General features: G+C 50.0%; 1 protein-coding gene across 1 annotated transcript in view; it reads left to right on the top strand.

Moving 5' to 3' along the window:
• LOC116808807 (uncharacterized) overlaps positions 1–13,660 on the top strand; it is a 41,032-nt gene that overhangs the window by 8,264 nt on the left and 19,108 nt on the right. The window contains exon 4 of the mRNA XM_072934056.1: positions 7,266–7,335. The gene's annotated coding sequence lies outside the window, so the exon portion shown is untranslated. The remainder of the gene's footprint in view (positions 1–7,265; positions 7,336–13,660) is intronic.

Below are 13,660 nucleotides of genomic sequence, written 5' to 3'. Positions count from 1 at the left end.
ACTTCTACTATTTTTTTTTCCTCCACAAAATCACCTCTCCTGAGCTGATTTTTGAGGTATTTTTTTCAGGCCATGTACTTGGTACACTTACTCCAGAGCAGTTCCCCCGAAGGGGACTGAGACAGGGACTGAGCGATTTGGCCTTTAATGTCCACGAGAGAGAAATTGCGGTTGAATTTTTTCTGCTGCTTTAGTGCTTCCTTCTTGCCCCCATTGTTGGCATGAACCTATGGGTGTCTCGAGGAGGTGTGAAGGCAGCACCATCTCAATTAACAAGGGAGGTGGCAGTGAGTGATGGAGGACAGCGGGGTGAGAATCCCCAGATCATACGTGTGTGGGTCGGGGGCAAGGCAGTGGATGAAGCCCCCCAGCAAATCTCTGCTTGTGGCATACCTGCTACATCTAGAGAATCCCTGGCAGCCCACCGACAGGTCTCTGCCTTCTGTCGTTTTTTTTTTTTTTTAAGTGCCATATTAGAAGGGAGGTCCCCAAGGATCTGTCCTTGGGCCAGGGATGGATTTTGGCTGGAAACAGTTCCCTTTGTTAGCTTTGCTTTTTGCCCTGTTAGGGTAGCTGTTGGTTTGGATGGGTCTTTGCCCCTGTGTAGGCAAAACCCAGAAGGGAAGGCATCTTTTTCGGGAGTGCTGAGATGAGAGTCCATGTCCCGGCATTCCTGGTTCTTTCTCTTCTCAGTGGGACTCTCCTGATGGAGCAATAGGATGCAGCGTAGGCCAAACATGGGTGAGGTTCCTGGAGCTGGGTTGTGATGTCTTTGTTCTTCAGGCAGAGCTGGGGATGGGCAGAGTGAGACAGAAACAGAAGAATCAGCATGTGCCATTGGGGGATGAATGCAAAATGCAGTTTGCGGGTTTCACCCCAAGGAAATGATGCTCTGGGAGATTGCATGCTCCAGCTCAGGATTTCCCACCTTTTCCTAAAACGTGTCCGCCATGCAGTGGGTTTGGTTTGGTGCATCAGATGAAGGGTGTTTATACCAAATACCTGGGGAAGCCAAACTCACCAGGGCTCGGGGTCAGGTGAAGGGGCTGTTCAGGCCCTGCTCTTTGAAGGAGCTCCCCTGGAAGCCAGGCTGTGTGACCGTGCACGCTTGGTTATGGATGAAATCCCATCAATGGGCATTTTTGTGGAACTGCCTGGCAATGGCAAGTTCCACTCTTGAGGCTGGGCTCAGCCATTTCTTTTGTCTCTCTTGGCTCCCATGCCCTCCCTGCACCCTTGGTGCGAATGGGCAGAGCCTCCCTTTACCTGCTGCTCTGCCCAGGCTTTGTCTGTGCCGCTGGAGCCGAGGAGCTTGGAGGGTCCATCCAGCCTGTGGCCATGGATGGGTGCTGCATGTCCAGCAGGGAGGGATCACGGCTGCCTGCTGGGAACACTCGTGTGCCTGGGTGGAGGGAAGGTGCTGATTTGGCACCAGCGCTGAGGCACATGGTGGTACACACACGCCGTTCATGGTGTGGGTACCGCGTGTCACCCTGGCACTGCTGCTGCCACATCGCAGCCCCTCCATTGCCCTTAGTCTCTGGGTGTCACCAGGGGCCGTCAGCATAAGATGGACGTGTGGCTGCCCGTGCTGGCTTCCCCAACACATGGTACAGGGAGTCGCTCTGTCCAGGTCGGGGATTTTGGTGTTTCATGCCCACAAGCCTGGTCACCTCGGAAAGCTGTTTGCCAGTTTTTCCTGAACTGGAAAAACATCATCTTGGGCTTCTCGCCATCCCTCTGTCCCTCTGAGTGCACGTGTTTGTGACCAGAGCTTGCATACGAGGCTGGGCCATCACACTTCCCACAGGCGGGCTCCAGGCATCTGCAAAGAGTCAGGACCAAGTTCTGGCTTTCGTGTTTTCTAATATTTATTCAGGGGCTCAGGTTTGGTTAGGAGCGTTTGCCTCGAAAGCTGAGGAGTGGGGGTAAAAAAAAGAAAATGGGGGGAGCAAAAGAACACAATCTCCGGCAGTTAGCTGTCTCTTGGAAACTCAGCTTGCTGTTCCTATAGAGGCTTTCTCTTTTCCTTCACCCTGGTCTGGCCTTAAGTACCACTTTAAGCGGGCTTTGCTCATTCACATCCAGGCTCCTTAGAGCAATTGAGCCCGCGGGGGTTTGAAAAGAAGGGACAGTCCTTCAATGGCAGGACCTTGGGCCAGGCTAATTGGTTTTGGTTCAAGGGGATACTGGATTTGTGAAAAGCCCAAAGACATCTTTCCCACGCCAAATCCCGGCTCTTCAGAGGGGGAAGTGAGGGGTGCTAGGTGGAGAAGGGAGCTGAAAGAAAGATGGCTTAGTTGAGGAACCTCCTAAGGACCAGGATGCCCAGCAGCCTCGGCAGGGATGGGTGCAGCCAGGGGCAGTGCCCAGGGTGGCACAGCAGCAGGGGCACGGTGCCCTTCCTCCTCCTCGGGGTAGGTGGACAGCAGTGGCTGGCTCCTGGTGGCATGCTGGCAGCTGTGGCCTGGTCTCATTAAAATGGGCTTTTTCAGTGCATGCCAGACTCCCATGGAGATGCCACGAATGCAGGAAGGATGGGACATGGGTCCAGAAACCAAATTGCATCTGTGTGATCACCTGTACAGCTGTGGGAGGAATTTGTTGAGGTCTCTTGTATCTCATTTTGATTTAAGAATTTATTTATTTTTAAACATTGACTCTCTCTGGCACCATTCCAGCAGTCCTACGACCTTTACTCTCCCCAATCCATAAAAATCACTTAATTATTGGGCTGAAAATCAAGGCTTGGAAACAAAGCCAGCTTATGGGACCATCAGTTCTTGATATATTTCCTGAGAGGACATATTTCTGGGCACCTTCAGAGCAGAGCACGCAGCTTGTTGGATATGAGATATCAAGGCATTATTTATTGAGGAAGTCTTCACACTCTCTCATCTGTTATAATTAACTGATGACATTTTTTCTTAGGTTCAAAATATGGTGAAAAAGTATAATTAGCACGAAGCTGAGGCACTGCATTAAAATGTCTCCTATAGTTAATGTAGGGTAGTTGTGCTATTTATTATAGGAGGAGCTGGCTCTGACCTCTGTGTTGCCTAACACTTTTTATTGTAAAGATTCTTGAACTTTTTTTTTCTTTTTGAGAACCTCTGACACTCCCATTGTTTGCTGTGGGCCCTTGAAATTCGTCTGGGGGAAGCTCTTCGAGTCGAGAAATGCCTGTTCTTTGTCCCTTAAATTCCTTTCAGGTTTAGCTGAATTATGAATTGTTCAGAATCACGATTTCCCTTCACTTGCCTCTTGGGGGGGGGGAGAAATTAAAATTTATTGTTTCCCTGGAATAATAATAACAGATTAGGAGCAGGGTGAAACTGTGGACTCCCACCACTTTATTGCAGAGCTCTGGACCAGCCAGGGAAGGTGGGAGGGTGTTCACAGCAAGCTCCATCACCCCTTTCCACCTTTAGGTCATATCCTTCCAGTACAGACCCTTCGCCTGGGAGAAAACTCCTGCGTGTTCTGGTGCCAGGAGGAAAAAGGGAAGGGTATGTGGGTGCACTGGCCTGGGCACTGCCAGCCCCAGCAGTCCCCTTCTCTGAGGGCCCCGGGAGAGCAGCCTTCTGCCGCTGCCAGATAACATTAGTCCTGTATTTCATAGTGGCAGAAATCTGTGCCGAGGCTTGGGGCTTGAAATCTCTCTGCCCGCACAGGATGAAGCAAAGATGGGTGCGGGGTGGAGGAAGGGGAATTTGTTACACTTGCCTACAATTGTTTTTCTTTTTGCTTATATAAACAATCTATTATTTATTACCTATAAATAATGCATTTTTCTGTATGTTTAGAATGCACGTGATTTCTGTATATTAAAAATGTACATGGTTGAAGGCACCAAAGCAAGCGCTGGCAAGTCGGGGGGTACCTGATTTCATTTTGACCATGAGACGTTAATTCAGCCTCTCCCTGCCCATGCCCTTACGATGCTGACGACACGGTCGCAGCCTATTTTTAGCTCACTCCCTCTTTTCCTGTCCAGAGTGACTGCACAGCGAGGTGGAATTAAGGTTGCATGGACAGCCATAAATTGGACACTTCCTAACTTTGAAGTGCTTGACCACGCAATCTAAGCGAGGGCTCTTCAGGGCAGTATTTCTGCATGTGGCATTAACTGCATTGACTGGGGACGTCAAACACAGGGGTAGAGAAGCTGTAGAGCAGAAAAGACCTATCAGACTATTGAAAGTGTTCGTTTGAATAGGTGAGGGAGTCAACAGAGCCTACACTTGATCTGAGCTAAATGGCCAAGAAGATGTCTCCAAGCTGAGAGGGGGGAAGCTTTTGTTCCTTCAATCCCTGCCTTGATGTTTTCTTTGCCTTTGGTTTTCCCTTGTTCCCTCCTGAGGAGGTTTGGGCTCCTGCTCTAGAGGAACCTTTGGCTTGCGTAGTGAATTGATGTGCTGGTGGGAGCGAGGGTGTCCCTAGGAATGTGCACACACACACACACTCCCGTCATCACACCAGCAGACCTGTGCTACCAGCTCGCAGGTACTTGCTGATTGGCGTCCTTGCCTTGTCTTGCTTTGCCTTGCACACTCCCTCTTTCCCATGTCACTGTCAGGAGCCATTCCACATGTTGGAGGGAAAGGAGAGGCCTTTGTGTTTTACATAGGAAGGGTAATCTCTTTTTTAGCTGCTGGAAGAATTACTCCAAAGGTGATTATATGCAAAGCACATTTATCTTTGCCTAAAATAGCACTTTTTTGTTTTCTTTTTTTCCTTTGTTTACTGGTGTGTATCTCCATTCTGGCTCTCAGTAAGATGCTTGGCTGTCTGTTTTTGAGTGGAGTGGACACCTTGAGAAAATCAGTCTGTAAAGTAAGCAGCCCTTTGTTTTACTTTCCCAGGTATAATGCAGTCACAGCCCCTTGCACATACCTTGTGCCAATACCAGAGCACTCTCCCCCAGCTGGCAGTGTATTTGCCCTGGGATATAATTATTTGACTGAGCAGTTTTGTGTTTCCAGAACTCCTGGAACCTGATACCTGCCTGGGGCTGTTTCTGGATCGGCACAGGTACCTAAGTGTCCTGTGTTTGGGTTTCCATTGTTTGGGTTTGGCTTGTGTTTCATGAGCATCTCTTTCATAACTTTCCCCCTCTCTCCTGCCTCTCAGTTCAGCAAAGGGCCTGTCTATCTGAATGCAGGCAATAAACATCTGTTCTCACCCTCACTTCTGTTAATGAGATAGAGACAGGTAAGCATCACACATACCAACTTCCCTGCTCTCAGCAACATCAAGGAAACGGTGACAAGCTATTAATGGAAAGTGATGGTCTGGGTGCTAATTAGTGCTTCCTTTTCAACTTTTACCTACATGTCTGCTGAGATGCCCATCCCAGCCTCTCCTCTCTCCCTGCATCCCTTTGTTTCCAGCACGTTGTGTTCACTGTGCACATTCCATGTCAAAGAGTCTTCTCTGTTTTTTCCCTGCCGATCACTTTCTGCATCCCTTCATTCCCTGTTTTTTTCCATTTTCCCTGGCACCCTCATTCTTCTGTGGTTGTTCCAGCCAAAGAAAAAGCTTGATATTATAGTAGGATCTGAAAGCTTGGGGATGGGATATGTGAAGTTGGTCAGGAATTGCTCATCTTCATCACTGGGTAGAAATATTTGCTTGTGGCACTAGTGCACGGGGTCAAATTACCCTGGGGATGTGAGGTCAGAGATCTATCCCCTCTTCCCACAGGTAATGCTGTTGGGAGCCTCCCAGCAGCTCACAGGTCTTGATCATGGAGCAATTAGTATTTAAAGTAGATCTTCTGGTAATGCCCAGAGACCAAGTAGGACAGGCCTCCATGGTGTGAGCCTGCAGGAGATGACAGGTCCTGCCCCAGAGATTTTGTGATCTAAACCCTAAGTGGTTTTGCAGTCCACCAGCCAGCTCCTGCTTTTTTAATGGATGGTTTTTGAGATCCACCCCAACTTATGCTGCTGCAGCAACATGATTCCTGGTCTCAGCTTGGTGCCCAGTCTCTCCCTTTTCTCTTCCTTCTGGTCCCTGGGCTCTGCCCCTTCCCCAGGGACACTAATCATCCCCTCCTCACCTTTTCTGCATGGGCTGTGGGTTTCTTGCTGCCAGGCTTGTGTCCCAAGGAGCTGCCTAATCTGCCCCTGTCATTCCCAGTCACAGGCTCTGCACACACCATAGCTTTATGGGGAATGCTTGCAGGGCAGTAGGAAGAGGCAGCCATGGTTTGCACATCAGCTAATTAATTTTCATGACTGAACGATGCTGCCTGGTCTCTTGTTTATACTCCTCGCCTCTCCCCTGCTCCCCCTCCTCGCTGACACACACACAAGACGACACATCTCGTAGGAACGTCAGCATCCTTCCACAGCCTTGAGACGCGAGCGGTTATTCTGTTGGCTTGTCAAACGTGGGTTTCCCTGCTTCATGGTACACAGGGGCCCCCTGTTTCACATTTGCTGATTCTTATTAGACCCAGTGCGCCAGGGCCCTGTCTCTCCCTGCAAAGCAACGCGCCGCATCCCATCCATAAATCCAACCCTGGAACAAAGCCTCTTCTACCCTGCCCCATATTTCTACCCAGCCTGCCCGCTTTCCCCTCTCTCTCTCTCTCTCTCTCTCCCCCTCTCCCGTGCTGAAGGTTTCCTAGTGCCAGGGAGATATGATAATTCTTGTGAAGAGAGCATGAAATGCCTCTGCTCTTTGTGTCTGTTTAATTCAATGAGAATCCCAGCCCCAGATGTCATGAATGGTGGGCTTTGTGCTGGCCCTTCCTAAGCCCTAACCGCCAGCCCAGCTCTCTGTCTTTCTTGTTTCCCACCACTGGATACTGATTAACAAACTAAATTATTTTTCCTCCCTAATGATGTTTTCCCACTTTGCCCACCAGGCTGGAAGAAGCCACGGGGAGGAAAGAGTTTGTGCAAAGGATGAGATAGCCAGGGAGAAAATTAAAGAGACAGTGTTGCTGTCTGGGGTCTGGCAATGCAGGTCCACTCGGCTTTATTTCCTTATTAGAGAACGGGGTCGTGTCTGGCTGTATTTTACGTGGCTGGGTGTATTTCAGCCGAGGGACGGGCTTGAAAGCATCCGCACAACGTACGCTCTGGAGCATGCCAGGGTCTGTAACTCACTTGCAATTGTGTGTGCAAGTTTGCACGGCCCCAAATTTAAGGTCTCTTTTCCGAACGTGAGTGACATGTGGTAATTGCTTGACATCCGTCCATGCATATGGGAACCTCTTTCTAATTGAGACAAATTCTCTTTTCCTTAATCAGACATGACTGAGAGTTCGTGGAGTGGGATGCCTTGGGAAGGGCTGGGACGTCTCCACCTGAGCAAGGAGAGGTGAGTCCCTGGAAGCCTTGCTGAAGGATTGAGTTCAACTCATGCGTGTGAGACCAGCTCTTTTACCTGATCCCTCCCTCTCTCCCACAGCCAAATTTCCAGCCAGGCTTTTGAAACAGGGCCAGTTGTTAGCTGCTGCTAGAGAAGACCAGCAGTGATAATCCAGGGAGCCTGGATGGAGCTGGAGGCAGGTGGCCAAGGCAGGACTGTGCAAAGCCACCTGCTTCTTGGAGCCTAGCAGTGCCTCCTTGCTGGACACCAGCAAAGCTGTGTCCAGCAAACACCCTCCTGTAGCAGAAAAGAAGGTGTGTGTCAACCTTGTGAGTAGAAAAGATGGTAGGGAGGGAGAGAACCTTTTAACAACAATCTGGGGGTCTGAGTTGTGCTGTTGGGAATCATTGAGAGGGGGTTGGTTTGGCATTTTGACTTAAAAAAGCCCCAAACAAATGAAAAACCAGAGGAGCCTCTGTGTTCATGGTGTGGACTCCTCTCAGCTGGGACATGGAGAGGGACAGGTCTGATGGACAGAGCAAGATGGAGAGCTGAGTGTGCTTAGGAAGGCTCTACAGTGGTGCAGTGTTCAGCCCTCCATTTATCAGAGAGTACAATATATGTATTTATCTCTCACAATTGAGAGCTCAAGTCAGAGAGGGCCAGAGCCTTGCCTTTCCCTGTGCAGATCTGGGAGGGTTGTGCAGGCTCAGCCTGGCAGTAGCTGCTCCTGTCATCACCACCCCAGTGCTGCAGTACCCAGCCAGTTCCCCTTTTCCTCACCTCCGCTCAAAGGGAAACAAACAGGGAAAAGGGAGTTGGTTTCCTGCACCCACCAAGCCCCTGCAAGCGCACCCAGTGCATCCCGCAGAGCATTGCCTCACGTACGGCCTTTGCTTCCCACTGCAGTGACATCTGACCCTTATCACTCCTGCAAGTTAGAACAAGGCAGGAAAAATGGCTGTGCAGCGAGTTTCTTCATGCGCCAGGATTTATTAAGAACAATAGGGGAAATCAATCCATCTATGTAGAATACATCACAGGCTGCAATGGGATAAAGCATTTATTCCGCTCTTGAAGGGTAGAGCTATAACTCATGGGAGGCAAAACCCTTAGTGCTCTGGAGTCCCTTCCCTTCATGTGTGCAAAGAAATGCTTTAGCCCATGGCAACCTACCAGCTATTGAATTTGTGTGGAGAATCTGCCGTCCTTCCCCTTTGCCGGCCCCTTTTTGGAAGGCGAGTCACTCATTAAAACACACCTCTGGAAAAATGAAGGGGCTGTCGGTTCGAAGGCATCTCTGCATCTCGGTTTTACTTTAAACAGAAAGGGAATAGAAATGTCTCAGTGATTTAAAAGCAACCCCCCACCAATTTTGAATGGACAGATTGTGCTTTAACCAACGTAGGATTTGCTGCAACTTTCTGCTGATGCCCAAGGACCAGGCGCTGCAATTACAGCAGAGAGGGATGGGTTGGGGTGTTGTGACAAGGCGAGATGCTGTGCAGGGAGATGCGTGTTGTGCAGCTGAACACCTCCAGTGCTGACTAGATAGATGTGTGTGTGTATATATAAGTACTCCCTGTGCCCAGCTCTCTACTCGTGGTAGAAGGCATGCAGTGCAAAGACTGGAGCAGTAGTTAGCAGGGGCAAAAGGTGACCAGGATTTGTTATAATCTTTCTGGGTGTGAGAGAGTGTGAAGCTGGCGGGGGGGTGGGGGGGTGGATCTTGTGGAGGGGTGGCATTAATAGTGAAATGGTATTTTCACTAAGCCTATTTTCACTGGGTCTAATCTATGTTGTGGGAAGAAGATCTCTTCCATAGGGCAGACCCAGCGAGGCTGGTGAGCTGCTTGGAGGGGTCTGGGCTGCCAAGGAGCGCGGGCAGCGGGAAGCGAGGCAGTTGAGCAGACACGTCAGACAGCCTTCCTCAGCAGAGATGACTTGGTAGGTAGCGTGCTGTTGGGCAGATGGGGTTAATTCTTACACCCAAATCAAAAGGCAACTGAGGGGGGAATGTTTTATTAATGAAAGCAGCCCTTTGTGAGTATTCCTCCCGAGGCACGTTCCCTCCACCCGCTGCCTTCCCCCCTGGCTGCTGTCTGGCCCCACGTCTTGCTCAGTACCTGCTCAGCTGCCACTCACCCACTGATAGGTTTCATCAAGAAATGTCTCCATATGTGTCTGAGTCCTGAACCTGGGTATGTGGGATGGGAGGAGGAGGAGGAGAGATGAGTCCTTGGCCATGCTGGAGACAGGGGCTTGCCACAGGCAGGCAGAGCTCGGGCTGTCACAGGTTGCACATCAGCCCATTCATTGCTGCAATGGTGCTGTAGGAGTCATCTCTTGCTGGCACCAAAGAGCAAGAGGAGCAGAGTGCAAGGTAAAATGCAGGTTGGAAGTGGGTAGGGGATGAAGGGAACAGCTGGAGTTTGGGTTGGAGAGGTTGGAAGTGCCTTGCCTACCATCCAGTCACCTTCCCATCGCACCACCTCTCTGCCTGCCAAGCAATGGGCTCAAGAGAGAAGCAGGGGACTTCTGTGCACCCAGAAAGCAGCCTCTCCTGGTCTTTCCTACCCTGCTGTCTCCCTGTGCCCATGTCCTCGGGGGCCCTGGATACCTTGTTCTGTTAAAGGACAGGGCCGTGGGAGTGTCGAGGGCTGTGTGTGGAGATTATTTCTGTCGCTTTGTTAAAAATAAAACAAAAGCTGGTTTATGACAATTGATTCAGGAGAAAGAGGAAGTGGAGCTCAATTCCCAGAGCACCTTTTAGCAAGGCTCTGCATGCGCGCGCGCGTGTCGTACGCGTGTCAGAACTGAGCACCCACGGAAGGCCGGGTCGGGAAACCTCACATGGAAGCGGGGAAAAGACCCCAGTGCATGGCTGCTTCCCTGAGGGAACCCCCGCAGGGCTAATGTTTGATCTGAGGCTCCGTTGTACTCCTCTGAAACCTTGGGATGTCAGAAGCTCGAAGGGAGCTTGGGATGGAAGAGGATGCTATTTGCATTTTCCTATGAATGCATCTATTTGTATAAATCTGGTGTCTCTGTGCATGCGCACACTCCCCTACGCATGCATTTGTTTGAAGAGCAACACGCTGTCCCTGTAGTGTTCTCTGCTCAGGGCCAGAACTGGTTAGTCTGAAATTCAGACTCTTCCTGGAGGAGCTGCAACTCCCCTCCCCACTTCAAATCTAGCAATGGCTATGGACATAGGAGTCCTGAGATGGTTCACCATGCTATAGCAGAGTTTCATTGTGGGGGATGAAGGCTCCCCCTTTCAAATTTGCACAGACATCAAAAGAATCTGGAAGGTTCAAACAGATCACAACGTAATCAAAATGCCAAGCCACCGTCTGCTTCTGCCTTTGGGTTGACAAGCAGGATTAGCACCCAAGGGAAGCAGGGTGTAATAGTGTTTCACGGGCACTGTGAACAGCCCAGGAGTGTGCGGAGTACAGAAAGGTTAGCCGAAGGGCAGGTCTAGCTGCAGACGTACGGTTGGGGGGCGGATTTTAAAGCAAGGAGCTGTACTCGTACAACCTCTGTGGGTATTTACTTTAGCAGAAGGCAGGACTCTCCTGTATACCAGTGATGTCACGCTGGAAGCAGTTTAAGCTAAACTGGAGAAAGCCAGTTTAAGAGTGAAGATGTGCACCAGCGTGGCTAGGAGCAGCAGCAGTTGACCTATAGTGCTGTCATTATAATGGTGTGGTTTTCCGTGTAGACAACCCTGGAGCGGAGCAGCTAGCCTGCCATCCCTTATGTTTCACTGTCTAGCTGAGATGTATAACATGGCCCTGCCTGCATGCGGTTGCAATCACCCTCTGGTTCTCCACAGAGTACTGGAGCAGAAGCCGAATTTTCAATGTGCGTTGTGTGCCTATTGCACCAAAGTAGTCCCATCATAGCTAAAGGCACATGAAATTCTTCCCAAATACTGCTTTAGTGCCAATAATTGCTGGTCTTGTCCTGAGGGCAGCCCGAGACCAGAGGTGAGGGTTCCTTGTTTGGTATTTGGTGTTGCTCCTTTGGAGAACTGAGCCACACTGATGTGTCCGCTGTAAAGCTCCCATGGAGTGAGAAATGTATCTGTAGCTTTATCTGTGTCATCTGTGTAACCATGCATTTTATAACTGACCTTGTTTTAAATTTGTGTTAAATTAAGGTTTAGGAAGCTCATGTCTTCTTTACTGATATTGCTGCAGTTTTGGTTTGGGATTTATTCTGTTTTGGCCAGGGGAAAGGCATAATTTGCCTATAACTCACTCTCTGATGGCTGGTCAGGTGACATCTTGCCTTGTAGCTCTCGGAATGCTCTATCTGTCCAGGCTGTGTCTTCCAGGGCCAGTCCAGAGCCTGGTGGCTTTCAGAACTGGTGGGACACAGTGAGGCGGGTGGTTAAACCGCCGGTGTGGGGACAAGCCCGCTCGTGTCCAACAGTAAAGCTATGGCGAGGGCACAGCCGCCTCTGTGGCCACGAGCAGGGCCCAGGCAGTGTGTGTTGCCTGGCGAAGGAGAAGTGAACCAAGAGCGTTCCAGCCAGGAGGGCTGGGGAAAGATCTGTGGGAGCGCCGCGTGCCCATGGCACCGCGAGCATGCCCCGCGCTAAGATGGCCGCTCGCCAGCGCGCTCTGGCCCACCATGGCAACGCCTTTTCTCCTGAGGCTCCTCTTTTCTGGCTGCCACTGCTCCCGGGTGCCCACTGCCTCGGGGCTGGCGGAGGGGAGCCCGCTGGGATGGGCCAGCTGCGGGCCTGAGGCAGTGTGGGCCCCGGCGGCCATTTTGCGGGAGGCGAGCGCCGCCTGTAAGATGGCCGCATGGGCATGAGGTGGGGTGCAGCGCTGCCTTGTCCTCGCCACGCTGCCTCCCTCACGCCGTCCCCTCCTTATCTTGCTAATTACCGATGAAGGCAGAACAATAACGGGAGCTGGCATGCCCCAGTTCTTTCTCTGCCACCTCCTTCCTCGGGCGGAAAATCTGCGCGCACACCTCCCCCCCACCGCCCGCCAGCCCCTCTGTGATATTAACTGAATTAACATACTTCCTAATTTGCCCTGTGTTTTTCCTGCGCCGGCTCCCAGCCGCCTCGTCATGGCTTCTCCAACTGGTGGGGAAGAAGCGAGTGCGCTCATCCCCTCCGCTCGTTTGGTTGTATGCGAAAAATCCTTAATGACATCTAAAAGGGGTGGCGGGACAATAGCCCACGCGGGGTTTGGCAGGAGACGTGCGATATTTACCCCGCCAGACCATCCTTGCTGCCTCTTTGCCGAGGGATTACGACGGCCGCCGTCCCCGCGTTCCTCCATTTATTTATTTTACTGGTGGCGGGGGGGACGCATTGGCACGCGGCTGCTTTGTGTGCCTTGCTTCACCTATGAAAAGGACATATTAAGGTGTTGCCATAAACCCCTGGATGACAAAGAAAGCGCCTTTCTCTTCTGCTTGTGGGCAACAATGACAGAAGCCTTTAAAACCAAGAAATTTTTTTACCCCCAATTGCAGAAAGGCTTCCCCTAAAAGGAACTTAAATACATACCATTAATTCTAAAGCGCTGAGCTCCTGCTAACTATGCCATGCTTTTTGTTTCTGATAGTATTTGTCCATTGCAGAGAGCAAGCCAAGGATGCGGAGCCTCCCCCGCCCTCCTCCCTTTGTTTAAGTGACAAAATGTTTCCATGTTCTTGTTTAGAAAATAAACCTTTGTGGGTTTTTCAGCTTTTAGTTTTATTTTTTTACCCATTTATCGTGGTGTGAAATCCAAGCTCCCCTTCTTCCCAGATCTTGGGAATCCATGTTCCTCATGATCAATTTTCCCTCCTTTATCTAAAAATACAACATTATTTTATAGCATTACTCTGAAAATGCAGCAGTTATATTTTGAATTTGAGTATTCAGAGCTTCGGGATATTGCAATATTTTTTTTTACAAGCGATGAATGAAATGCAATGATTTAAGTGTGTAATGCACAATACAGATGCCATGCATTGTAAATACATTTCAGGGGCATAAAATCCAACACAGAGAGCCGGTGTTCCACGAAAGCCGGGAGTCCAAAAATAACTGTAAAAATGAATTGTCTGTCGGGACGAATCTCTCAGATCCAAGCCAATATTTGCAGGGTTACAATATACAACTGGCTTACTTATTGGCATAAATATCTCATTTTAAAATGCCGATGATAAACTGAAAAAGAGGTGAAGGAGATATTTGACTGATTACTGGATGCCATGGATTCCCTGCATTTAATTTCATACTTACATGCTATTTACTTATCCCATGTTTATGGGTATGCGCTTTAGCTTCATATAAATCTCTCCTGTCTGTCTGTCT

This window comes from Taeniopygia guttata, chromosome 10 (genome assembly GCF_048771995.1).
Source record: "Taeniopygia guttata chromosome 10, bTaeGut7.mat, whole genome shotgun sequence".
NCBI lineage: Eukaryota > Metazoa > Chordata > Aves > Passeriformes > Estrildidae > Taeniopygia > Taeniopygia guttata.
Note: the sequence above shows the minus strand (reverse complement) of the source record. Positions and strands in the feature narration are given on the sequence as shown.